This window comes from Mixophyes fleayi, chromosome 8 (genome assembly GCF_038048845.1).
Source record: "Mixophyes fleayi isolate aMixFle1 chromosome 8, aMixFle1.hap1, whole genome shotgun sequence".
Taxonomy (NCBI): domain Eukaryota; kingdom Metazoa; phylum Chordata; class Amphibia; order Anura; family Limnodynastidae; genus Mixophyes; species Mixophyes fleayi.
The window spans coordinates 6,425,021-6,452,650 of NC_134409.1; the positions used below are offsets into that span (position 1 = coordinate 6,425,021).

At 48.1% G+C, this 27,630-nt stretch overlaps 1 protein-coding gene across 16 annotated transcripts in view; it reads right to left on the reverse strand.

Moving 5' to 3' along the window:
* Positions 1-27,630, reverse strand: part of DAB1 (DAB adaptor protein 1) — a 540,644-nt gene that overhangs the window by 188,029 nt on the left and 324,985 nt on the right. For 13 of the 16 annotated variants that reach the window (XM_075181737.1, XM_075181753.1, XM_075181748.1 and 10 more), the window contains one exon: positions 8,969-9,074. The exons of 2 other annotated variants lie outside the window; for them this stretch is intronic. The gene's annotated coding sequence lies outside the window, so the exon portion shown is untranslated. Of the gene's footprint in view, positions 1-8,968; positions 9,075-9,166; positions 9,302-27,630 lie in introns of those variants that run through there. One more of the 16 variants, XM_075181740.1, reaches the window with a different exon arrangement.

A 27,630-nucleotide genomic window follows, 5' to 3' on the forward strand; every position in this document is an offset into this window, starting at 1 on the left:
TTATACTCTTTTTATATGAACTTGTTATACAATAACGTAATAAATCAAATGAGATGTAAAATGTATGCAGTGAAAGATTACCGATCCCTGACTGACAGCACTAAAAACACACAGCTCAGATGTCTGGTAAGAACAGGGCTGTAATGAAAGCTGAGCATTTTCTTCTTTTGTCAATCTTCAAAGCGCCAGTTATCTCCTTTACAATATTTTTCTTCTTTAAGTACAATAATATCTTTTGTCATTTGCTGCCTCTATTTTATTAGAAAATTCAATGACTTCAGAACTACGAACATTCTTTTTCCATTTTTCGGAAGATAATATGTTCAGAAGCTGCATGGAAAACTGCTCGATGTTGGACTAATCTGACCGAGTGTGTAGTCATCGTCCAACAGCATTGAGTGACCTCCGTACAATTGACCTCTGGAGGTTTAGCCCTAGCACCAAATGGTATCTTAAGAAAGGTATAAAAAGCAAAGGGACAAAGGAATTCTATGTGACTGACATATCAGTTTAGTTTATTATTTAAACTGATCTAATATGTGCATAAGCTGCAAACCAGCCAAGGACATCTCGGTCCCAATAAAATGATTCTCACTGCCGGACATAAAGGCTCACATTTGCCATAGAACTTATCAGGGGATTCTCTGGCAGACACAAGCCTCAGTTTAACAACTGGCATGCCATGTATGCAATGTAGTACTGTACAGTTACAAAATAACATTTATGTTGTTTTATATCTGCAGTGGGTTAGAGTTTGTCAGTGGGCCCTTCGTGGTGCAACACTGCTACAAGGGGGTGTTCCTAGTGCTTATGAAGCTACATGCTCCCAATATTCCCATCAGTCAGGGCAAAGATGCCAACTGTCACAACAGAAGAACAGAAATTGGGGGAATGGGTCCATGAAGCTTTTTTGGCCTCTGCTCTCAATAGATGCACCTGGCCAAAGTGGTTGTTCCAAAGTAGAACATGAGCCAATCACATGACCTCTTTTGGACCTTAGTCGGGCCCCCCAGGCCACATTGCCAGCCGGGGTTTCCTAATTCTTTAAATTAACTAAACAGAAAGCCTATTAGAGCCACTTATCTAGGATTACATTAGACTTGTATTTGTAGCCTACTAGCTAAGAAGAGTACATGAAATTTAAATATATTAAATCCAGTTATTGTATTACAGTGTTTATGTGTATCTGGTGAATTACATAAAATATTTTTTCACATTTAGAATCATTTGGCATTTTGGTTTCGGCATCCGTTTACTTTAAGAATTCACTCATGTACCCCTTCCCTTTCCTCTCCCTTTTCTTATTCCTTCCCTTTCCCTTCACTCTCCCTCTTCTTCCCTGCCATCTCCCTTTCCCTCCCCTCTCCCTATACCTTCCCTCGCCCTTTACTCACCCTATCCCTTCCATCTCCTCTCCCTTTCCTCACCCTTTCCCTTACATTCCCTCTCCCTTTTCTCTCGCTCTCCTTATCCTTTCCATCTCCCTTCCCTCTCACTATACCTTCACTCTCCCTTTCCTCTCCATCTCCCTTTCCAGCCATCTCGCTATCCTTCCCCTCTCCCTATACCTTTCCTCTCTGTTCACTCACCCTATACCTTCCCTCTATCTATCCCTTCCCTCAACATATCCTTTCCCTCTCCCTTCCTACTCCTTCTCCTGTGCTCTCTTCCTCACCCTACCCTTTCCCTATACCTTCCCTTCCCTCTCCTTTCCCTCTATATATCCATTCCCTCTCCCTCCCTTGCTCTCTCCCTTTCCTCTCCCTACCCTTTCCATCTCCCTCATCCTTTCCTTTCCTTTCCCCTCCCTCTCCCTTCCCTCTTTCCATTCCTTATATCACCCTATCCATTCCCTCTCCCTCCACCTTTCCTATCCCTCCCCCTTACCTCTCCTTCCCCCTCCCCCTTCCCTCTCCTTTCTCTCACCCTATCCTTTCCCTCTCCATCTTCCTCTCTCGATCCCTTCCCTCTCCCTTTTCTCTCTCTCTCCCTATCCGTTCCGTCTCCCTTCCCTCACCCTATCCTTTCCCACTCTTCCCTCCCCTTTTCCCTTTCCTCTTCCTATCCCTTCCATTTCCCTTTCCCTTTCCTCACCCTATCCTTCTCCTCTCTCTTCCCTCTCCCTTTCCCTTTTCTCTACCTATGACTTCCCTCTCCCTCTGTCGATCCCTTCCCCCTCCCTTTCCTCTCTCTCTCCCTATCCATTTTATCTCCCTTCCCCTTCCCTCTCCCTTCCCTCACCCTATCCTTTCCCTCTCTCTTCCCTCTCCCTTTCCTCTACCTATCCCTTCCGTCTCACTCTCCCTTCCCTCACCCTATCCTTTCCCTCGCTCTTCCCTCTACATATCACTTCCCACTCCCTTCCGTCTCCCTCTCCTTTCCGTCACCCTATTCTTCCTTCTCTCTTCCCTCTCCCTTTCCCTTTCCACTACCTATCACTTCCTTCTCCCTCTCCCTCTCCTGATCCCTTCCCTCTCCCTTTCCTCTCTCTCTCTCTCTCCCTATCCATTCCGTTTCCCTCTCCCTTCCCTCATCCTATCCTTTCCCTCACACTTCCCTCTCCTTTCCCTCTCCTGCTGCCTCTCCCTTTCCTCTTCCCCCTTTACTTTTCCTGATTAAAATAAAATACAGCAAAATATTCTTTTTATTTTTTTTGCATATGCTTACTATCAGCATTTACTTGTAATCGCTGTACTATAACATTTCATACTTTGTGTTTGTCCTCTGCATATGATGCTCGTCAGTTTTCTGTTGGTATTTATTTGATACTCTTACTAAAAAGTTATTTAAAAATAAATAATTCACAATGTAATAAAATATGTCTGTCATAGATAACATCCACAGAGACCCCTCCCCCGGTGTGAAAATAACCATATAAAGTGTCCAGTGTTCTAGTTTCTTCAAGTCAAGTCTAAAACTTTCTAAATTGGCTTCACAGTCAGGTTAACAGTCTAGAGACACCCCCTCCCCCCCACCAGCCCCCACCAGTCCTGTGTTCTCTACCACCTCACACTGCTGAATTGCCTCTGGGCTACTCCACTCAATTTGCTGAACTGTGAAGGGAACTTTAGAAACATGAAATCTGTATTAGAGGGACGGATCCCACTTTCAGCGTTCGCAGCCTGGAATTACCTCACTGGTATAAAATGTGAGCTCGCCGTGGGCTTTATGGTTGGTTGCTAAGTGTCCAGAGTTAAATCAGTCAGCACTTGAAGTGAATTTCTCAGGCAGATCCCAATCATATGAATGTATAATGCTGGCTGTAGTCACATGAACTGTTATGTCTATAATCTCCTAATCAAACATGAATCTAACATAATTACATTAACCCCTAGTGCTGTCATAACACCAGGCCCTAATGGAGCTTTCACTTAGCAAACAGGACGTTAGTCTAATTGTTAAGATACTTAAATAAAAAGATGTTGGATACAAGTTATTATAAAACAGAGCATATCTTTATTGTACTGGTTACCCACTGCCACCACTGAGGGCAGAACTACAGGGGGTGAGAGGGTATGAAAATGTTATTCCCCCCCCCCCTCTCTGAAGCCCCCGCTCTCCCAAACACAGTGGATGTCCTCTGTCATCTGCACAGCCCTAGGTGAGAAAAGCTCATTAGACAAATCTTTGCATTGACCTTGGATATAATTATACCTAGTAATTAGATCACTCTAACGCCTGTTTACCAAACTAAACAAGCACAATTTGTCTCTTTATAATGTAACCCCAGCACCAAGTTAATTAATAAGGATAGCGGCCTCTGAACCATAGAAGTATAGAGGGCGCCTCCTATAACAAATATTGGTTTAGAAAGCCACTTGCAGAAACAATTCTGTATAGGAGTCCACTTGTGATGGTTACTAGAGAATTTATTTACCATTTTCAGACAATTTTATTTTGTCTTAACGTACCCCCAGTTAGCTATTACAGTTCTGATTTTTTCACTTCCTGTTAAGGTCGGCAATTGATCCAGGAACTCATGAATATTAAACTTTTTAATCCTTTTTGATCAAATTCAAGAGCAGATACAATTTGACTATTGACTAATCTTCAAAAACACTTAATGATACTTTTCATGGCACAAAAACAAAGAATTTAAATTTGTGTCCTTGGACCAGGGGGAAGCCTTTATTTCCTACAAGGTGATTACTTTCAGTGAGACTTGTTATTTCAATTTATTTTCAACATTTTTGGCTCCTGTGGGCTCTGCCTGTGCCTGCTGTCTTGCCCCGTTCCGTAATATCCGTTGGTATTATACATGATATATTTTGGGGCAGCTCCTCAGCTGGGCCAACGCTGTCTAAATGTGGCTACTTTTATTATGGGCTATAAAGGTTTTGTAAAGCTCCCAAATCTTTGTTCAAACTGCTGGAAATTTTAATAAACTTTTGGCTTGATTGGAACTTTAATTATACTCTATTAGGGTTGACATTGGCTGCTAACTTCACTGTCCTATAAAATTATACCCATGTGCAGGAAATTTATGAACTAATATATAGGATTACACTGCTCTAGGTCAGGATTACACTGCTCTAGGTCTCTAGGGCAGGATTACACTGCTCTAACTCAGGATTACACTGCTCTATGTCAGGATTACACTGCTCTAGGTTAGGATTACACTGCTCCAGGACAGGATTACACTGCTCCAGGACAGGATTACACTGCTCTAGGACAGGGTTACACTGCTCTAGGTCAGGATTACACTGCTCTAGGACAGGATTACACTGCTCCAGGACAGGATTACACTGCTCTAGAAAAGGATTACACTGATCTAGGACAGGATTACACTGCTCTAGAAAAGGATTACACTGATCTAGGACAGGATTACACTGCTCTAGAAAAGGATTACACTGATCTAGGACAGGATTACAGTGATCTAGGACAGGATTACACTGATCTAGGACAGGATTACACTGCTATGGAACAGGATTACACTGCTCTAGGACAGGATTACACTGATCTAGGACAGGATTACACTGATGTAGGAAAGGATTACACTGCTCTAGGACAGAATTATACCACTGTAGAACATGACTAGACTGCTCTGGAAGAGGAATACACATCTTTACAACAGGATTACACCACTATAGAACAGGATATTACTATATAACCAGGGGTATTAAGAGGGTGGTGGGACTGGGCCACCCATAAAACCCCAGCTGTTGCAGAAAATTGAGATGGACCTCATCTGAGCCACATTAATGGGTGGGCAATCTGATGGTCCAGGTGGTCACACAGTGTGAGGATATACTATTAATGAGCCTCAGTAGAGCAGGGGAAGGACTGGCATCGCTGGTCCCTCCCTAAATTTTGGTATGGTGCCCGGGCAATTCAAATTCCGCCCTGTCTTGAAGCATAATTCATCACTGCGAAATAAATGATTGACATTAGTTTCCTGCCAGGGAATCTGTATAGTTCTGTCCCTGTATTGTTAGAGAAAAATAAAGCAGCACACGGGAGTCCTGTGTGATTTAACAAGTACCGTTGTGTGATCAAACTAATTACCAGACATTGGCAGACTCGGCAGACTAAATGGGCTGCATCGGCTGTCAATTCCAATGTTTCCATTTCACTGTGTAAAAAATCACTTTCAGAATATACGGCGGGATCAGAACAGACATTTGTCCAATAGATTGTTCCAGAAAAAATATTTTCATTTTTAGTTTAATGCAGATTATGTCAATGTTGATGAACAGCAAAATATAAATAAATAACGAAAACACAACCAACTGACTTGGACCCTTTCAAATGGTAAAGCAAGTTTTTCCTGGTTCATTGCAGTCATCAACTGCCCAGATCTGAGAACCAGCATAGTGCCTGTAATCACCAACTGCCCAGATTCAGGAACTAGCACAGTACCTGTAATCACCAACTGCCCAGAGCCAGGAACTAGCACTGTACCTGTAATCACCAACTGTACAGAGCCAGGAACTAGCACAGTACCTGTAATCACCAACTACCCAGATTCAGGAACTAGCACAGTGCCTGTAATCACCAACTGCCCAGAGCCAGGAACTAGCACAGTACCTGTAATCACCAACTGCCCAGAGCCAGGAACTAGCACAGTACCTGTAATCACCAACTGCCCAGAGCCAGGAACTAGCACAGTGCCTGTAATCACCAACCGCCCAGATTCAGGAACTAGCACAGTGTCTGTAATCACCAACTGCCCAGAGCCAGGAACTAGCACAGTACCTGTAATCACCAACTGTACAGAGCCAGGAACTAGCACAGTACCTGTAATCACCAACTGCCCAGATCCAGGAACTAGCATAGTACCTGTAATCACCAACTGCCCAGAGCCAGGAACTAGCACAGTACCTGTAATTACCAACTGCCCAGATTCAGGAACTAGCACAGTGTCTGTAATCACCAACTGCCCAGAGCCAGGAACTAGCACAGTGTCTGTAATCACCAACTGCCCAGATTCAGGAACTAGCACAGTGTCTGTAATCACCAACTGCCCAGAGCCAGGAACTAGCACAGTACCTGTAATCACCAACTGCCCAGAGCCAGGAACTAGCACAGTGTCTGTAATCACCAACTGCCCAGAGCCAGGAACTAGCACAGTATCTGTAATTACCAACTGCCCAGATTCAGGAACTAGCACAGTGTCTGTAATCACCAACTGCCCAGAGCCAGGAACTAGCACAGTACCTGTAATCACCAACTGCCCAGAGCCAGGAACTAGCACAGTGTCTGTAATCACCAACTGCCCAGAGCCAGGAACTAGCACAGTACCTGTAATCACCAACTGTACAGAGCCAGGAACTAGCACAGTACCTGTAATCACCAACTGCCCAGAGCCAGGAACTAGCACTGTGCCTGTAATCACCAACTGCCCAGATTCAGGAACTAGCACAGTGTCTGTAATCACCAACTGCCCAGAGCCAGGAACTAGCACAGTGTCTGTAATCACCAACTGCCCAGAGCCAGGAACTAGCACAGTACCTGTAATCACCAACTGCCCAGATCCAGGAACTAGCACAGTACCTGTAATTACCAACTGCCCAGATCCAGGAACTAGCACAGAGCCTGTAATCACCAACTGCCCAGAGCCAGGAAATAGCACAGTATCTGTAATCACCAACTGCCCAGAGCCAGGAACTAGCACAGTGTCTGTAATCACCAACTGCCCAGAGCCAGGAACTAGCACAGTATCTGTAATCACCAACTGTCCAGAGCCAGGAACTAGAACAGTGCCTGTAATCACCAACTGTCCAGAGACAAGAACTAGCACAGTGCCTGTAATCACCAACTGCCCAGAGCCAGGAACTAGCACAGTGTCTGTAATCACCAACTGTCCAGAGACAAGAACTGGCACAGTACCTGTAATCACCAACTGCCCAGAGCCAGGAACTAGCACAGTGTCTGTAATCACCAACTGTCCAGAGACAAGAACTAGCACAGTGCCTGTAATCACCAACTGCCCAGAGCCAGGAACTAGCACAGTGCCTGTAATCACCAACTGTCCAGAGACAAGAACTAGCACAGTGCCTGTAATCACCAACTGCCCAGAGCCAGGAACTAGCACAGTGTCTGTAATCACCAACTGTCCAGAGACAAGAACTGGCACAGTACCTGTAATCACCAACTGCCCAGAGCCAGGAACTAGCACAGTGTCTGTAATCACCAACTGCCCAGAGCCAGGAACTAGCACAGTGTCTGTAATCACCAACTGCCCAGATCCTGGAACTAGCACAGTATCTGTAATCACCAACTGCCCAGATCCTGGAACTAGCACAGTGCCTGAATCCACAAACTGTCCAGAGACAAGAACTGGCACAGTACCTGTAATCACCAACTGCCCAGAGCCAGGAACTAGCACAGTACCTGTAATCACCAACTGCCCAGAGCCAGGAACTAGCACAGTGTCTGTAATCACCAACTGCCCAGATCCTGGAACTAGCACAGTATCTGTAATCACCAACTGCCCAGATCCTGGAACTAGCACAGTGCCTGAATCCACAAACTGCCAGTAGTGACATATTGTACTAAATTAATACCCTCCCACCAGTGGTTAACCAGCTTTACAGTGAGCAAAACTCCATACAAAAACAGTTTTATAATCCATGTATTAATTAGAGTGATAACATGGAAATATATCCTATGATAGTACAAGATATAGCTTTCCAAGGCATATCAACAACAGTCACCAAATTATATAAAAAAACAATCACATGTGTGCATCATAAAAAAAAATCATTAACACGTCAATTTAAACCCCATCACGCACATGAAAGCACTACTAATAACATTTACATACATGCATTAAGTGAGAGCTGCCATTTGGCTTGAACTGCTGATATTTTATATACTCCAGTAGAACAGTGCCCCCTTGTGGCAATCATGGAGAATCTTTGCTTGATATTAACAACTAATAACATTTCCAACAAAGTATTTCTGAAACAAGAGTACTATATTTACCCACACAAATGGCAACAAAAACAAACGTTGTCTTTTTAAACAAAAATATTATTTTTTCAAAATAGTAGAAAACATTTATAAAACTGTTTCACAGGTGGGAAAAAACAATCGCTTTTAATTTAATTTAGAATATTAAATGAAATATGTAATACCTGAGCACCAGTTTTTTTTAAATGTTCTTCAATGTCTCTAAAAATCAGTGTTAAAGTGTACCCATCTCTTGCACAAATTGGACGGAGTCAGTTTATGAGCTGAACCAATTTTCAGCCTATCAATCCACTTTGTTCTGCATGTTTCAGTGATGTCACTAGTTCCTAGTGAATTGATAGGCTGCATTCTCATGAATATCAGTAGAGCCGCAATATAGCTGCAAACATGTGACAGCTGCACTTTAACTATGTTCAGAAGAAGTCACAGATGTATTTTGCTTGTTACAAGAAAACAGAATTCTTAGTAGAAAAGAAACTTTAGACATTGGCTGCCGCCTGTAGTCATGCAGATAGATGTTGCAGGAAAAGAGCTGTTCATGCAAAGTACTTACATTCCCCATAATGCATCTTTGTCCCTCTGATGTGTAGCAGACAGGTCCAGTACTGTACTACTCTCTCCTCTCGCTCATGGTGATGTCACACAACGCCTCCGAGACTCTGAAAGACAAGCAGTTTACAGGTTCTGAGGGGAGCGATACACTGAGCCAATCCATCATTGCTTTGTGTGTTAATAAGAGGCTCATGCATACCAGACTCCATGCAGCGGCTCCAATGAACAAGAGTGAATCGACTGTCACTGTTTGTGAACTGAAGGACTGCAGGGTTGTGATTAGAATTTTCAATCAGGACTCCAGCAATTTATCTTGTAATAGGAGGGAGGGGGGACTCTTACACAATCTCCTTCCTGGGTCCTTTCTACAAGAGGGGGATGTGATGGAATGCTGACCTCTGACCAGCTACAGTCCCCAATTCTCCATTCATAGCATGAGAAATTTGTATCTATCTGGGCACTGGGTTACAATGCAGGAATGACAAATCCTGGGTGTGAAGGAATGTGGGGACATTCAGCTTCTGTCCGTCATTTGTGGCAGGAACGGAGTTTTCAGAAGCAATCTTAGAAATGACTGATTAATCTCTAGGCTATGCTCTCTCTCGTCTTTTCAAAATTTACACCAAGGAAGTTGAAGCCACAAAACTTCCACTCTGGGTCCCAAATAAGGTGAAACAGTTATTGAAACTTATCCCTAGTTTTGCTCCCACTGGAACCTGGGTTGTGTGAAAATAAAAAGTTTTGGGTAAAAACAGGAGGAATGTCAGTGTTAAACTTGGACAAATTTGTATCTTGTGGGTTAGATACACTCTGCTTGCAATGGACAAAAGCTATTTAGTATCTAAAGTTCATATACAAAATTGAAGCTCTATGAATAAATCATTACTGTACTAATGGATGCATGAAATAAATGATTTGAGTACTTGCAGATTTTTTGTGACTTACAAAGTTTCAGATACCAGGTCAACTACACCCTGGTGAAAGGGTCTTAGTTACTGTTCATTTGGTTTCTGTAATTTTGTTACTGTTAATTTGTTATTTTGTTTTTCTTTGGATTCTTTTTTGTTTCTTCATATTTACATTTTCATTCTTACCTGTTGTGAATGTAAGTCAGACTTAGAAGCACCGTGTAACATCAAATTATCTGACACTACAAGATTTTCTTGTTATACTTGTGTAATAAAAAACCCCAAAAAAAACTGTTACTCATTTTTACCTGGCCGTGTGATTCACAGATAGGGATCTTGTGTCCTGATTTTTTCAGGATGGACCTCTTTTTTTACTCCAAAAATATTTAACTGTTAGGGCTAGATTTACTAAACTGCAGGTTTTAAAAGGTGGAGATGTTGCCTATAGCAACCAATCAGATTCTAGCTATCATTTATTTAGTACATTCTACAAAATGACAGCTAGAATCTTATTGGTTGCTATAGGCAACATCTCCACTTTTTCAAACCTGCCGTTTAGTAAATCTAGCCCTTAGTGTTTATATTGTCATTGCTTGTACTCCGGACACACCAATTACCAGGATAAGTGAAACCAAGGGGTAGCTTTACTACTAAAAAGGAAAAGTGGAGGTGTTGCCCATAGCAACCAATCAGATTCTGTCTCTCATTTATCTAGTACATTAGAGAAAATGAGAGATAGAATCTGAATGGTTGCTATGGGCAACACCTCCACTTTTCCTTTTTAGAAGCTGTAGGTAATCTACTCCTAAGTTTCTACAACTGTTTTACTTTATTTTGAACCCTAAAGGAGGAACGGGATGGATTTTATTGACTGAACAACCTTCAGGACACATGGTTATCCCAAATGTTTAATGTCACATTTACAGAAGCCATATCTATACCTGGGAATATATTCATTTTGTTGTGGGGGGAGGGGCTTAATGATGCAATGCACGTGCCCCCCCACACTGATCCCTGAGATGTCACTTCCGGGGTCTACCAGAGGGGAGAGATATAATGTCGGCAGGTAGGTGTACAAGCCGCCAGTGTTACATTTCCACCTCTTGTATAACAACACGGATTTGCAAAGGTACAAAATTGTCAATGACAAGTGCTCTGATTGGCTACGCTGCCAGTAAATTAAATGTCCATTTAAATGGGCGCATTAATTAAATCAAATAGTTTAAATAACAAAAATCAACCACATCCAGAAGAAAATTAATGAATTTTCTTATTAATCTTAATAGGAGGAAATCAATCTGCAGAAGAGGTAGCTGTGACTGAGTATTCAATTTCCTATTTAAATGTAAATACAGTAGATAATTATGATTGCTCAATGTAACAACGGGACTTGATGTCACTTGACTGCATTACACATATTTATTTAACTTAGGAATTGAACAATATACAACTATATACAGCGATGCTACAAACAAAACAATATCTACCCCCCCTTCCCCCACCCCACCCCCAGGACATTTTTACCTTTTACCTTCCTTGAGGAATCAAAATTGATTAATTTAGGAATTCTTATCAACACAAAGTACTAAATACAAACACACTAAGGGGTCTATTTACCAAATGCAGATCAGCCCTAAATGTGGAAAATATATGTTTTTGGAGTGTTGTAGGAAACTTGGGGGACCCCCACACACAGGGAGAACATACAAACTGCACACAGATAGGGCTCTGATTGGAATCAGACCCATGACCCCAGGGCTGTGAGACAGTGATGCTAACCACTAACTCTCATCGGCACGTCCATATTCACCAAGGAGAGGATATGAAGATACGTCTGGTGATGAATACGGGTCTAGGTCCGCTCTGCTCTAACAGACGACGCACTGTAGGATACGTCCAGTACATATGTGGAATATAAAATCCCAAATGAACTTACAGAAAAAAATTAAAACTATTTAATTAATGTCACCTTTTAATAATATAGGGTCTGATTCATTAAGGAAAGTTAGAGCAGAGCAATTTTGCACAAAATTTGTCACGTATCAGCATTAATGTCCCTTAAAGAATCGGACTCTAGGGGAGATCTCTGGTGACCTTTCTTCAGTCATCGTTTTCTCTTTTACCACATTCCCATCAAGTGCAGATTTGTGAAGTTCCCGAACCATTGTTGTCACAGGGACAGTGACCACCATTCTCTGACACAATGATTGGCTATCATCACACCCAGCAGAGGTCACTGTTATACATATACGGCTACCGCCCTTACACCCAGCAAGTCTTGTCCTCTGCACATGTTATGTAGAAGGAGATTAGATTCCTAGGCTAGTGATATGAGAACTTATCCTATACTTGGGTGTGCAGAGGAAGCACTCAACCATATTCTACACAAATAATCACCACAGTTGCATAAAGAAATCCCCCATTTGTCAGTCATATGTTGCAGAGAAGCCAGATATACATTGCCAGCTATATGTATGTGGGTGTTACCGTATACTGCAGACAATTAGCAGCCACTTCTTCCAGGGGTTTACTGCAAAAATATAACCCCGTAACAGCCATCGGTTGCACAGAAACCCCTTTAGAGCACATATAGCCTATGATTGCCCCGCTGCACAGATTAACTGCCCTCAACCCCCAGCCACTTACCTCCAAGTGGGTTCTTTTCAGATCCTGACCTTACTCTGTTCTGTAGATGTCCCAGGGTCATTCAAGCTTATACCTCATACTTGCCTACTCTCCCAGAATTTCTGGGAGTCATCCCGAACTCCCGGAAGATTAGGCAACCCTCCCGAATTCCCTAAAATTCACGGCATTGAATGGCATGATCAGGCTTAATCACGTCATTATGCCCCGCCCCCGCTATTCAATGCCATAAATTTCGGCATTTTATAGTGGGACGGGGCTATGATAACACAACGACATCAGCAAGCCCCCTCCTACCCCCTGTCACATGACTTCTCCCCCAGGGTCCCCCAGGGGAGAAGTTTTGACAGTTGGCATTCATGTTTTCCCTCATCTATTTGTTACTTTCTTCTGTATCCGGTGCTACGGAATCTGTGGCGCCTTATAAATAAGTAAATAATATGCAAATACTCACTGCTCATAAATTACTCTGGAACCAGAGGACGGAGCTTTTGAAATAGTGCATTTGAGCTTAATGTATGCAGTCCCTTAAGAGAGAATTCATTAGGGGGAGGGTACCCCTCTATTCATACATACAATTATAATTTTATTATGTTCCACCTGCTTAGTATGTAGTTATGTATGCAGACCATTCAGTGCTTGTCTAGCTATTTTCATCCATGATTGTTACATCACTGACACCTACAGGTTAAGGAAGGTACTGCACAAGGCTCAAGAAAGACGGAGCATAACAAAACAATACACACAAGCAAAATGCTGTGTTTTCCTAGTTAAATAAAAATGTTATAGTCCATGATCCACTAGTTTGCCTTATAGCAAAGTAAATATAAATGGATTCAATTGTTAAAGGGACAGTAATTCATTAATTTTTTTTTGTGAAGCTCTATATGAATAAAGGCACTCACATGTCTGCTAGAGATTTTATAGCAGGTTAAGTTCATCATCATCATCATCACCATTTATTTATACTAGCTTTACTGATTCCCTGCCCCATTGGAGCTTACAGTCTAAATTCCCTAACATACACACACAGATAGACAGAGAGAGACTAGGGTCAATTTTGATAGCAGCCAATTAACCTACCAGTATGTTTTTGGAGTGTGGGAGGAAACCGGAGCACCCGGAGGAAACCCATGCAAACACGGGGAGAACATACAAACTCCACACAGAAAAGGCCATGGTCGGGAATTGAACTCATGACTCCAGCGCTGTGAGGCAGAAGTACTAACCACTGCGCCACCGTGCTGCCCAGATAAGTTAAGTAATTATTCGGACTTCGCCACAAGAGGCGCTGTTCTATTGAAATACGTGGCCGTTAAATTGACCTAGCAAATACCAAGTATAAGTAATACATAATGTTTCCAGTATCTGCTTTGAAGCGACAGAGTTTAGGAGCTAAGTAAATCTACGTGATTGGACAATGAGACCCAGAGGCTTTGCTTGAGGCATTTCTGCATTACACTACAGGACACACTTCCAGTGCCCCAGATTGCTCAGGTGCGGTGTGAAAGCCTGCGGCAAGGAGCCCGTGGAAGGTGTCACTTCTTCCCACCTCCTGCATAGAACCAACTGTTTAGCTTTAACTAACGTCATTATTTTCTCACTAAGATCTGTTAGATTCCTTAAAATCTAACCTTTACCGTTAACCTTACAAGATTGCTGTGGGATATTCTCTGCAGTAATATTCTCTGTCAGCCGTGGAACAGATCGCTCCTCAACACCACGAACAGCATAATTACATTACTATCCACGGTGTCATTTTCTTCATATTAAATGTAAATTAAATTCTGCCTGTTTTATTTAGTCTTCTGTAACTAATTGTCTTATTATGGATGGAACATTTAGCCTATACTAATGCGTGGATGCAACATAGGTGTTATACAAATGTCTTCATCAGTAGAAATTACTGATATATTGAAATTGCAGCTGAAAACACCGAACTGATGTGTAATGTAACATTTTGCTTTACTGCGCAAATCAGAAACACATTGCGTCCTGCACCATAAGTGCGGTTAGTAGATGGCCGCACATAGGCGCCAATATTAGTCATCATGTAATGTTATAAAATGTACAGTTTGGGGTAGATTTTTCAAACCTTCTAAAAAGTAAAAGTGGAGATGTTTCCCATAGCAACTAGATTCCTGTTATCATTCTCTAGACTGTAATAGATAAAAGATAGCTAGAATCTGATTGGTTGCTACGGGCAACATCTCCACTTTTCAAACCCATCGGAAATTCACAGCTTGATACATTTACCCCTTAGTTTAAAAAAAAAAAAAAAAGAATAAACAATATTTTAAAAATATTAAACAATGCAAAAATCTATCTCTTTATATCATTTTAACATTAAATAAAGTTTTGCTGATACATTGTTGTCCACAATCTTCTGCCCCTCTAAGTTATGTAAATGTTTGGTCTATAATCCGGGAGACTCCCGAAATCTGGGTCAGTATCTCGGGCTCCCGGGAGAGAGGGCAATTCTCCCGATTCCCGGGCAGCGGTGGTAAGTGAATGGAGGAGGCGGGGCTTAACGGCACCACGGCCGCGCCGTTGTGGCCCCACCCCCTTGTTTTATTGGACGAAAAGGTTGTGACAGCTTTGGGGGCGGGGCTAATGGCACGATTCTTCGAGCCCCGCCCCCACACACCCACCTGACCCCCGGACCTCCCGGAACTTAACCTGCCAATGTTGGCAACTATGATTTAGTCTGTCCGTTCTACTTATCAAAAAACAAAAATTTCAAAAACATAGAAAATATATATAAAAAATATTATAAATATTGCAGGCATATTATATAAATAAAACATTTTTTCTTTCAATGTCTTCTGCTATCGTACTCCGATATGGCGATAGTGAAAGGAGTATTTGGTTGTACCTCTGCAATCTTTGATAAATAGTCCTCCCCATGCTAAGCTTTTGCTGGAGAAACCCAGCGAATGTTTTCACCAGCAGAGGCTATCGCCAACTACAGTACGACGGTAGCCTTTGATAAATAGGGGGAAGCCCTATATCTGCCAAAAACACGCGTTTATACCGCAGTGTCCATAGATTTCTATGGAGTGTGCAGAATCAGGATCTTTTCAGCTGATAATCATGACAGATGAAGAGCACAGATCTGAAGGTAAATAGTGTAAAAGTTGTATAGTGTGTACACAGGAATCAGCTGCTGATCGGTACTTTTTTTTTCCAGTCGTGGGTAAAATCGTTAACGATATCGCATCGGGAGAATTTTTTTCTAGTGTGTACCCAGCCTTAGTCTGTTACAGCATCAGAGGACAGCACAGTAATTCTTATCTTTTACCATGTACTACACCAGAGCCACCTCTCCTGCACTCACTGTATCAGTGGCCCCGTACCCAGTAATACCTCCTGCTCTCTGTGTTAGTTGTATTGCAGAGAGGAAGCCTCTCCCTGGAAGTGATCTAGCGCATTAGCGAGCCCTCTGCTCTCTCCGCATTCTTCTAAACACCCCTGTACCGTGCTTCTTGCTGCACATGTAACGTAGTCCACGTTCACTGATTGATAGTAGGATTACTGCAGTTTACACTCTGTAGCAACAAGGAAAAGGTCATTAATGAATAAAGTAAATACACGCTGGGGGGACAAGAGATGGGGCTCCGGTAAGGCGTGTCACTGGGAAATGAAATCTCTGGTAATAATATGTCTTCACTCGAGTGGCCCTCGATGCTCGAGTGGACCTGACTCTTTTAATGACATTTTCCTATAATGGTAAACACACATTGTTTCCGGTCAACTGCAGAATCTTATTTATATCGTGTTCTGTAGAACGCTGCTTACACTGCATGGATGTGTTGCTGTAATAAAATACATTGGCTCCCTGAATCTCTGCAGTATATCATCCATATCCGGCCCTTCGACCAAGCTGCGGATACTCCCCTAGACGAGACGAGTCCCTCACCAAACTTCACCCCCCCCCATTTTTAATTACTAGAACTTTTGGTATTAAAATATGAACAAAATTGTAAATATTTTATCTTTCGGAATGTTTATGCTCTTTTCAGCACTGTATTATTTCCATGGTCTCTATTATATCCTACGTTCTGTTCTCTGTTTCATGTTTGTATTCGAAAATTTCAAAACAAAAGTCGAAACAAAGATTTGTTTGTTTTTGTTAACAAAAATGCATCGTAATTTTAATTTTCAAGGCACGCTATTAACCCTTTCCCTGCCTGGGGGTCCGTAATAGAACTACAAACTTCCCACGGCGCCCACTTATAATGTAGCGATTCTCGGAGGGCGCTAGATCGCTGGCATGGCTTTTGCCTTTTAACGCATTGTGCTGGACACACTGCCCGTGTAATAATGTAGCACATCCGCTACAGATAAGTCACCTGTTGTGACATGACGATGAATTCCTAGGTCTGGAGATACATAATCGGTTGATTTTCATGTGATTTCACAGGACTGGACTAGAAAGGTCTAACAGCAAATATATAAAGTGATGTAGAGAGAGGGCACCATAGCTTTATATATGGTATAATGTCTGGGCACTTTAAAAATGCTAGGGCAATCGTCCTGCCCTCCCTTAAAACGGCTTATATACATTTTATAGGAGGCCACCATGTTACCGTCTGCGAGCACCCAAACAAGTGCTTAGCTGGCCCCTGTGAGGGGAGTCATAGACTACCTGACAGGCGGTGGTAGACAGCATATCGATGCTGACTACACCGACAAGACTTACCCCGACATGGTCAGTCCGGACGGCTGCTCCCTGACAAGGATCCATGACGACTCTCCATGACGTCACTGACATAGGTGACGCTGTTATTGCTGGTCTTAAGGGGGTAATGCAAGTACAATGTAGTTTAGAAAAGGTTCTACATTGTACATGGGTGCATACTTACATTATCCCCTTTCATCCACACACTCTGCGCCCTCTTCATCCACATACTCTGGTCCCTCCATCAGCCACACACTCTGTGCCCCCTTCATCCACACACTCTGTGCCCTCCTTCATCCACACACTCTGTGCCCTCCTTTATCCACACACTCTGCGCCCCCTTCATCCACACACTCTGCGCCCCCTTCATCCACACACTCTGCGCCCCCTTCATCCTCATCCTCTGTGCCCCCTTCATCCACACACTCTGTGCCCCCTTCATCCACACACTCTGTGCCCTCCTTCATCCACACACTCTGTGCCCTCCTTTATCCACACACTCTGTGCCCCCTTCATCCACACACCCTGCGCCCCCTTCATCCACACACTCTGCGCCCTCTTCATCCACATACTCTGTGCCCCCTTCATCCACACACCCTGCGCCCCCTTCATCCACACACTCTGTGCCCCCTTCATCCACACACTCTGCGCCCTCTTCATCCACATACTCTGTGCCCCCTTCATCCACACACCCTGCGCCCCCTTCATCCACACACTCTGTGCCCTCCTTCATCCACATACTCTGTGCCCTCTTCATCCACACACTCTGCGCCCTCTTCATCCACATACTCTGTGCCCCCTTCATCCACACACCCTGCGCCCTCTTCATCCACACACTCTGCGCCCTCTTCATCCACACACTCTGCGCCCCCTTCATCCACACACTCTGCGCCCTCTTCATCCACATACTCTGTGCCCCCTTCATCCACACACCCTGCGCCCCCTTCATCCACACACTCTGTGCCCCCTTCATCCACACACTCTGCGCCCTCTTCATCCACATACTCTGTGCCCCCTTCATCCACACACCCTGCGCCCCCTTCATCCACACACTCTGTGCCCTCCTTCATCCACACACTCTGCGCCCTCTTCATCCACACACTCTGCGCCCTCTTCATCCACACACTCTGCGCCCTCTTCATCCACACACTCTGCGCCCTCTTCATCCACACACTCTGCGCCCCCTTCATCCACACACCCTGCGCCCCCTTCATCCACACACTCTGTGCCCTCCTTCATCCACATACTCTGTGCCCTCTTCATCCACACACCCTGCGCCCCCTTCATCCACACACTCTGCGCCCCCTTCATCCACACACTCTGCGCCCCCTTCATCCACATACTCTGTGCCCCCTTCATCCAAACACCCAGCGCCCTCTTCATCCACACACTCTGTGCCCCCTTCATCCACACACTCTGTGCCCCCTTCATCCACACACTCTGTGCCCCCTTCATCCACACACTCTGTGCCCCCTTCATCCACACACTCTGTGCCCCCTTCATCCACACACTCTGCGCCCCCTTCATCCACATACTCTGCGCCCTCTTCATCCACATACTCTGTGCCCCACTTCATCCACACACTCTGTGCCCCCTTCATCCACACACTCTGTGCCCCCTTCATCCACACACTCTGTGCCCCCTTCATCCACACACTCTGCGCCCCCTTCATCCACACACTCTGCGCCCTCCTTCATCCACACACTCTGTGCCCCCTTCATCCACACACTCTGCGCCCCCTTCATCCACACAATCTGCGCCCCCTTCATCCACATACTCTGTGCCCCCTTCATCCACACAATCTGCGCCCCCTTCATCCACACACTCTGCGCCCCCTTCATCCACACACCCTGCGCCCTCTTCATCCACACACTCTGCGCCCTCTTCATCCACACACTCTGTGCCCCCTTCATCCACACACTCTGTGCCCCCTTCATCCACACACTCTGTGCCCCCTTCATCCACACACTCTGTTCCCTCCTTCAGCCACACACTCTGCGCCCTCCTTCATCCACACACTCTGTGCGCTCTTCATCCACACACTCTGCGCCCCCTTCATCCACATACTCTGTGCCCCCTTCATCCAAACACCCTGCGCCCCCTTCATCCGCACACTCTGCGCCCCCTTCATCCAAACACCCTGCGCCCCCTTCATCCACACACTCTGTGCCCCCTTCATCCACACACACTGTGCCCCCTTCATCTACACACTCTGTGCCTTCCTTCATCCACACACTCTGTGCGCTCCTTCATCCACACACTCTGCGCCCTCTTCATCCACACACTCTGCGCCCCCTTCATCCACACACTCTGCGCCCTCTTCATCCACACACTCTGCGCCCTCTTCATCCACACACTATGCGCCCCCTTCATCCACACACCCTGCGCCCTCTTCATTCACACACTCTGCGCCCCCTTCATCCACACACTCTGTGCCTCCTTCATCCACACACCCTGCGCCCTCTTCATCCGCACACTCTGCACCCCCTTCATCCACACACCCTGCGCCCCCTTCATCCACACACCCTGCGCCCTCTTCATCCACACACTCTGCCCCTTCATCCACACACTCTGCCCCTTCATCCACACACTCTGCCCCTTCATCCACACACTCTGCGCCTCCTTCATCCACACACCCTGCGCCCTCTTCATCCACACACTCTGTGCCCCCTTCATCCACACACTCTGCGCCCCATTCATCCACACACCCTGCGCCCTCTTCATCCACACACTCTGTGCCCCCTTCATCCACACACTCTGTGCCCCCTTCATCCACACACTCTGTGCCCCCTTCATCCACACACTCTGCGCCCCATTCATCCACACACCCTGCGCCCTCTTCATCCACACACTCTGTGCCCCCTTCATCCACACACTCTGTGCCCCCTTCATCCACACACTCTGCGCCCCCTTCATCCACACACTCTGCGCCCTCTTCATCCACACACTCTGTGCCCTCTTCATCCACACACTCTGTGCCCCCTTCATCCACACACTCTGTGCCCTCTTCATCCACACACTCTGCGCCCCCTTCATCCACATACTCTGTGCCCCCTTCATCCACACAATCTGCGCCCCCTTCATCCACACACTCTGCGCCCTCTTCATCCACACACTCTGTGCCCCCTTCATCCACACACTCTGTGCCCCCTTCATCCACACACTCTGTGCCCTCCTTCAGCCACATACTCTGTGCCCCCTTCATCCACACACTCTGTGCCCTCTTCATCCACACACTCTGTGCCCTCTTCATCCACACAATCTGCGCCCCCTTCATCCACATACTCTGTGCCCCCTTCATCCACACAATCTGCGCCCCCTTCATCCACACACTCTGCGCCCTCTTCATCCACACACTCTGTGCCCCCTTCATCCACACACTCTGTGCCCCCTTCATCCACACACTCTGCGCCCCCTTCATCCACACACTCTGCGCCCTCTTCATCCACACACTCTGCGCCCCCTTCATCCACATACTCTGCGCCCTCTTCATCCACACACTCTGCGCCCTCTTCATCCACACACTCTGCGCCCCCTTCATCCACATACTCTGCGCCCTCTTCATCCACATACTCTGTGCCCCACTTCATCCACACACTCTGTGCCCCCTTCATCCACACACTCTGTGCCCCCTTCATCCACACACTCTGTGCCCCCTTCATCCACACACTCTGCGCCCCCTTCATCCACACACTCTGCGCCCTCCTTCATCCACACACTCTGTGCCCCCTTCATCCACACACTCTGCGCCCCCTTCATCCACACAATCTGCGCCCCCTTCATCCACATACTCTGTGCCCCCTTCATCCACACAATCTGCGCCCCCTTCATCCACACACTCTGCGCCCCCTTCATCCACACACCCTGCGCCCTCTTCATCCACACACTCTGCGCCCCCTTCATCCACACACTCTGCGCCCCCTTCATCCACACACTCTGCGCCCTCTTCATCCACACACTCTGTGCCCCCTTCATCCACACACTCTGTGCCCCCTTCATCCACACACTCTGTGCCCCCTTCATCCACACACTCTGTTCCCTCCTTCAGCCACACACTCTGCGCCCTCCTTCATCCACACACTCTGTGCGCTCTTCATCCACACACTCTGCGCCCCCTTCATCCACATACTCTGTGCCCCCTTCATCCAAACACCCTGCGCCCCCTTCATCCGCACACTCTGCGCCCCCTTCATCCAAACACCCTGCGCCCCCTTCATCCACACACTCTGTGCCCCCTTCATCCACACACACTGTGCCCCCTTCATCTACACACTCTGTGCCTTCCTTCATCCACACACTCTGTGCGCTCCTTCATCCACACACTCTGCGCCCTCTTCATCCACACACTCTGCGCCCCCTTCATCCACACACTCTGCGCCCTCTTCATCCACACACTCTGCGCCCTCTTCATCCACACACTATGCGCCCCCTTCATCCACACACCCTGCGCCCTCTTCATTCACACACTCTGCGCCCCCTTCATCCACACACTCTGTGCCTCCTTCATCCACACACCCTGCGCCCTCTTCATCCGCACACTCTGCACCCCCTTCATCCACACACTCTGCGCCCCCTTCATCCACACACCCTGCGCCCTCTTCATCCACACACTCTGCCCCTTCATCCACACACTCTGCCCCTTCATCCACACACTCTGCGCCTCCTTCATCCACACACCCTGCGCCCTCTTCATCCACACACTCTGTGCCCCCTTCATCCACACACTCTGCGCCCCATTCATCCACACACCCTGCGCCCTCTTCATCCACACACTCTGTGCCCCCTTCATCCACACACTCTGTGCCCCCTTCATCCACACACTCTGTGCCCCCTTCATCCACACACTCTGTGCCCTCCTTCATCCTCACACTCTGCGCCCCCTTCATCCACACACTCTGTGCCCCCTTCATCCACATACTCTGCGCCCCATTCATCCACACACCCTGCGCCCTCTTCATCCACACACTCTGTGCCCCCTTCATCCACACACTCTGTGCCCCCTTCATCCACACACTCTGCGCCCCCTTCATCCACACACTCTGCGCCCTCTTCATCCACACACTCTGTGCCCCCTTCATCCACACACTCTGTGCCCTCTTCATCCACACACTCTGCGCCCCCTTCATCCACACAATCTGCGCCCCCTTCATCCACATACTCTGTGCCCCCTTCATCCACACAATCTGCGCCCCCTTCATCCACACACTCTGCGCCCTCTTCATCCACACACTCTGTGCCCCCTTCATCCACACACTCTGTGCCCCCTTCATCCACACACTCTGCGCCCCCTTCATCCACACACTCTGCGCCCTCTTCATCCACACACTCTGCGCCCCCTTCATCCACATACTCTGCGCCCTCTTCATCCACACACTCTGCGCCCTCTTCATCCACACACTCTGCGCCCCCTTCATCCACATACTCTGCGCCCTCTTCATCCACATACTCTGTGCCCCACTTCATCCACACACTCTGTGCCCCCTTCATCCACACACTCTGTGCCCCCTTCATCCACACACTCTGTGCCCCCTTCATCCACACACTCTGCGCCCCCTTCATCCACACACTCTGCGCCCTCCTTCATCCACACACTCTGTGCCCCCTTCATCCACACACTCTGCGCCCCCTTCATCCACACAATCTGCGCCCCCTTCATCCACATACTCTGTGCCCCCTTCATCCACACAATCTGCGCCCCCTTCATCCACACACTCTGCGCCCCCTTCATCCACACACCCTGCGCCCTCTTCATCCACACACTCTGCGCCCCCTTCATCCACACACTCTGTGCCCCCTTCATCCACACACTCTGCGCCCCCTTCATCCGCACACTCTGCGCCCCCTTCATCCAAACACCCTGCGCCCCCTTCATCCACACACTCTGTGCCCCCTTCATCCACACACACTGTGCCCCCTTCATCTACACACTCTGTGCCTTCCTTCATCCACACACTCTGCGCCCTCTTCATCCACACACTCTGCGCCCCCTTCATCCACACACTCTGCGCCCTCTTCATCCACACACTCTGCGCCCTCTTCATCCACACACTATGCGCCCCCTTCATCCACACACCCTGCGCCCTCTTCATTCACACACTCTGCGCCCCCTTCATCCACACACTCTGTGCCTCCTTCATCCACACACCCTGCGCCCTCTTCATCCGCACACTCTGCACCCCCTTCATCCACACACTCTGCGCCCCCTTCATCCACACACCCTGCGCCCTCTTCATCCACACACTGTGCCCCTTCATCCACACACTCTGCGCCTCCTTCATCCACACACCCTGCGCCCTCTTCATCCACACACTCTGTGCCCCCTTCATCCACACACTCTGCGCCCCATTCATCCACACACCCTGCGCCCTCTTCATCCACACACTCTGTGCCCCCTTCATCCACACACTCTGTGCCCCCTTCATCCACACACTCTGTGCCCCCTTCATCCACACACTCTGCGCCCCATTCATCCACACACCCTGCGCCCTCTTCATCCACACACTCTGTGCCCCCTTCATCCACACACTCTGTGCCCCCTTCATCCACACACTCTGCGCCCCCTTCATCCACACACTCTGCGCCCTCTTCATCCACACACTCTGTGCCCCCTTCATCCACACACTCTGTGCCCCCTTCATCCACACACTCTGTGCCCTCTTCATCCACACACTCTGCGCCCCCTTCATCCACACAATCTGCGCCCCCTTCATCCACATACTCTGTGCCCCCTTCATCCACACAATCTGCGCCCCCTTCATCCACACACTCTGCGCCCTCTTCATCCACACACTCTGTGCCCCCTTCATCCACACACTCTGTGCCCCCTTCATCCACACACTCTGCGCCCCCTTCATCCACACACTCTGCGCCCTCTTCATCCACACACTCTGCGCCCCCTTCATCCACATACTCTGCGCCCTCTTCATCCACACACTCTGCGCCCTCTTCATCCACACACTCTGCGCCCCCTTCATCCACACACCCTGCGCCCCCTTCATCCACATACTCTGTGCCCTCTTCATCCACACACTCTGCGCCCCCTTCATCCACACACTCTGTGCCCTCCTTCATCCACATACTCTGTGCCCTCTTCATCCACACACCCTGCGCCCCCTTCATCCACACACTCTGCGCCCCCTTCATCCACACACTCTGCGCCCCCTTCATCCACATACTCTGTGCCCCCTTCATCCAAACACCCTGCGCCCTCTTCATCCACACACTCTGTGCCCCCTTCATCCACACACTCTGTGCCCCCTTCATCCACACACTCTGTGCCCCCTTCATCCACACACTCTGTGCCCCCTTCATCCACACACTCTGTGCCCCCTTCATCCACACACTCTGCGCCCCCTTCATCCACATACTCTGCGCCCTCTTCATCCACATACTCTGTGCCCCACTTCATCCACACACTCTGTGCCCCCTTCATCCACACACTCTGTGCCCCCTTCATCCACACACTCTGTGCCCCCTTCATCCACACACTCTGCGCCCCCTTCATCCACACACCCTGCGCCCTCTTCATCCACACACTCTGCCCCTTCATCCACACACTCTGGTCCCTCCTTCATCCACATACTCTGTGCCCCCTTCATCCACACACTCTGCGCCCTCCTTCATCCACACACTCTGTGCCCCCTTCATCCACACACTCTGCGCCCCCTTCATCCACACAATCTGCGCCCCCTTCATCCACACACACTGTGCCCCCTTCATCCACATACTCTGTGCCCCCTTCATCCACACAATCTGCGCCCTCTTCATCCACACACTCTGTGCCCTCCTTCATCCACATACTCTGTGCCCTCTTCATCCACACACCCTGCGCCCCCTTCATCCACACACTCTGCGCCCCCTTCATCCACACACTCTGCGCCCCCTTCATCCACATACTCTGTGCCCCCTTCATCCAAACACCCAGCGCCCTCTTCATCCACACACTCTGTGCCCCCTTCATCCACACACTCTGTGCCCCCTTCATCCACACACTCTGTGCCCCCTTCATCCACACACTCTGTGCCCCCTTCATCCACACACTCTGTGCCCCCTTCATCCACACACTCTGCGCCCCCTTCATCCACATACTCTGCGCCCTCTTCATCCACATACTCTGTGCCCCACTTCATCCACACACTCTGTGCCCCCTTCATCCACACACTCTGTGCCCCCTTCATCCACACACTCTGTGCCCCCTTCATCCACACACTCTGCGCCCCCTTCATCCACATACTCTGCGCCCTCTTCATCCACATACTCTGTGCCCCACTTCATCCACACACTCTGCGCCCCCTTCATCCACACACCCTGCGCCCTCTTCATCCACACACTCTGCGCCCTCTTCATCCACACACTCTGTGCCCCCTTCATCCACACACTCTGTGCCCCCTTCATCCACACACTCTGTGCCCCCTTCATCCACACACTCTGTTCCCTCCTTCAGCCACACACTCTGCGCCCTCCTTCATCCACACACTCTGTGCGCTCTTCATCCACACACTCTGCGCCCCCTTCATCCACATACTCTGTGCCCCCTTCATCCAAACACCCTGCGCCCCCTTCATCCGCACACTCTGCGCCCCCTTCATCCAAACACCCTGCGCCCCCTTCATCCACACACTCTGTGCCCCCTTCATCCACACACACTGTGCCCCCTTCATCTACACACTCTGTGCCTTCCTTCATCCACACACTCTGCGCCCTCTTCATCCACACACTCTGCGCCCCCTTCATCCACACACTCTGCGCCCTCTTCATCCACACACTCTGCGCCCTCTTCATCCACACACTATGCGCCCCCTTCATCCACACACCCTGCGCCCTCTTCATTCACACACTCTGCGCCCCCTTCATCCACACACTCTGTGCCTCCTTCATCCACACACCCTGCGCCCTCTTCATCCGCACACTCTGCACCCCCTTCATCCACACACTCTGCGCCCCCTTCATCCACACACCCTGCGCCCTCTTCATCCACACACTCTGCCCCTTCATCCACACACTCTGCCCCTTCATCCACACACTCTGCGCCTCCTTCATCCACACACCCTGCGCCCTCTTCATCCACACACTCTGTGCCCCCTTCATCCACACACTCTGCGCCCCATTCATCCACACACCCTGCGCCCTCTTCATCCACACACTCTGTGCCCCCTTCATCCACACACTCTGTGCCCCCTTCATCCACACACTCTGTGCCCCCTTCATCCACACACTCTGCGCCCCATTCATCCACACACCCTGCGCCCTCTTCATCCACACACTCTGTGCCCCCTTCATCCACACACTCTGTGCCCCCTTCATCCACACACTCTGCGCCCCCTTCATCCACACACTCTGCGCCCTCTTCATCCACACACTCTGTGCCCCCTTCATCCACACACTCTGTGCCCCCTTCATCCACACACTCTGTGCCCTCTTCATCCACACACTCTGCGCCCCCTTCATCCACACAATCTGCGCCCCCTTCATCCACATACTCTGTGCCCCCTTCATCCACACAATCTGCGCCCCCTTCATCCACACACTCTGCGCCCTCTTCATCCACACACTCTGTGCCCCCTTCATCCACACACTCTGTGCCCCCTTCATCCACACACTCTGCGCCCCCTTCATCCACACACTCTGCGCCCTCTTCATCCACACACTCTGCGCCCCCTTCATCCACATACTCTGTGCCTCCTTCATCCACACACTCTGCGCCCCCTTCATCCACATACTCTGCGCCCTCTTCATCCACACACTCTGCGCCCTCTTCATCCACACACTCTGTGCCCCTCTTCATCCACACACTCTGCGCCCTCTTCATTCACACACTCTGCGCCCTCCTTTATCTCTACACACACTGTGCTCCTTCCCAGTGAATCTTAACGCCACCGCGGGCTACCGCCGTGATACCACTGTTATTACCGGCAGTGAAGACCGGTCTACTGTCCCTGAAAATATTAGTGCCCTAGAGCCTACATTATCAACCGGTCCGGCCTGCACCCAAAGGGTCACAGTCTGTTAAATATGAACCAAAATAACACAACATTTATTACCAAATAATAAAACATAAACAAAACTAATGAACATGTGTTTTTTTTTTATGTATATGGAGCGGCTCAGTATAAATTCAGATTATGGGGGCACCTTGACTACATTTATACAAATGAGAGGGCACTTTGTGAGCGTCACCACTTAGTCTAGGATATTTCATAAAGTAAGGGCCGTAATGACACAGAAAACATTATTTAGAATATATCATTGTTTCGTGAGAACGCGCAACAACCCAACCTTTATACAATAAATGATTTATAACGGCTCCGTCTGTCATTTCAATTATAAACCAGCGTCCTATATTTCTATCCATTGTCCCAGTAATAAGCTGCCACCAGTTCTAAGCAAAGCCCAAAGAATCCGAGCGGATGACATCGAAAAACAGAGAAGGGT